The 1,616-nt window shown below is 39.3% G+C and overlaps 1 non-coding gene across 1 annotated transcript; it reads left to right on the top strand.

Annotated features, from left to right (window-relative positions):
- The first annotated feature begins 537 nt into the window (after positions 1–537).
- LOC138841516 (U6 spliceosomal RNA) lies at positions 538–644 on the top strand. Its single transcript, XR_011376449.1, has one exon. It is a non-coding gene; the product is annotated as a U6 spliceosomal RNA (small nuclear RNA).
- The last annotated feature ends 972 nt before the right edge of the window (positions 645–1,616 follow it).

The raw sequence follows: 1,616 nt of genomic DNA, 5'->3' as shown, positions 1-1,616 counted from the left end.
TATTTATTGCTCCACTGTTCACAATAGCCAGGATATAGAAACAACCCAGATGCTCCACTACAGATGAACGGGTCCAAAAATTTTGGTACCTATATACAATGGAATGTTTGCAAGGAACTATGACAAAATAAACAGGACTCAAGAAACAAAGGATATCTACTTAATTTGTCATATAATTTCTAAAGGACTCTATGTTCTTGACCTCATATATATAATATACGTATACGTGTGTGTGTGAGAGTGTGTGTGTGTGTGTGTGTGTGTGTGTGTGTGTGCACACACATCTGAGAGAAACTAGGAGGAGGGCACAGAATCAGAGGGGAAATGTGAGGGGGCAGAGATACAAAAGGGGCCAGGTGTTGTTGGCTCAGGCCTATAATCCTAGCTACTCAAGAGGCTGACCTCTGAGGATCCCTGTTCAATGCCAGCCCAGGCAGGGAAGTTCGTGAGACTCTTATCTCAAATAAACCACCAGAAAACCAGAAGTGGTGCTGTGGCTCAAGTGGTAGAGGGCTAGCCTTAAGCTGAAGAGCTGATGTGTTCGCTTCGGCAACACATATACTAAAATTGGAACGATACAGAGAAGACTAGCATGGCCCCTGCACAAGGATGACAAGCAAATTCGTGAAGCGTTCCATATTAAAAAAAAAAAAAGCTGAAGAGCTGAGAGACAGTGCCCAGGCCTAGAGTTCAAGCCCCCTGACCAACAACAACAACAAAAAAAAATACAAGAAAACCCCATCAAGCTAAACTAGACACTGATGAAAATGAACTAAGCAACTCAATGACACTGGTAAGAGGGAGGAAATGAGAGGGAAAGAGACAGCAGCTTACAGTAAGCAAAAGGAAAGAAATTACATATCACCCAATTTGGAAGAAATAGGTGTATTGTCAAAGCTTATAGAATCCACAAACTTTATAGACCATGATAATGGCAATTTGCCTTGTGAAGGTTAAAATTTGTATGTGATTTTAACTAAGTATTACTATCCCACAATACTGTCAAATCTGTGAAGTTGAAATAAAATTAATCTCAAAAAGATTTTTTAAAAGTGTATATACAAGTAATTCCCAGGGTAAATGGTTAAATGTTAGATGTGCATTTTTATTATAAAATATTAAACATATTTTTTTTCATTTTTTTCCAGTCATGTGGCTTGAACTCAGGGCCTAGGCCCTATCCTTGAGCTTATTCACAAGACTAGTGCTCTGCCACTTGAAGCCACAACCCCACTGCCAGTTTTCTGGTGGCTACTTGAAATAAGAGTCTCATGGATGTACTGCCCATGCTGGCATTGAACTGGATCATCAGACCTCAGCCTGCTGAGTTGCTAGTATTACAGGCCTGAGCCACTAGTGCGTGACCTAAGCATGAATTTTTATTATATTTTTATTGTAAAAATACTATACAACGGGGTTACAGTTACATGAGTAAGGTAATGTGTAAATTTCCTATCGAGCATTGTTACCTCCTCCTTTGTTCTTCCCTATCATCCCTTCCCCCACAAAAAAGCTGTAAAGTTCATTTTCAACATAGTGTCTTCTATATTTTATTGCTTCAATGGGTCAACTTGTATGTATCCTTATTTTGGCAGTTTGTTATTTTCCTTCTCATC

This window comes from Dipodomys merriami, unplaced genomic scaffold (genome assembly GCF_024711535.1).
Source record: "Dipodomys merriami isolate MVZ:Mamm:240054 unplaced genomic scaffold, mDipMer1.0.p SCAF_32, whole genome shotgun sequence".
NCBI lineage: Eukaryota > Metazoa > Chordata > Mammalia > Rodentia > Heteromyidae > Dipodomys > Dipodomys merriami.
The sequence above is the reverse complement of the archived record's forward strand: the minus strand, read 5'-3'. Positions and strand labels throughout refer to the sequence as shown.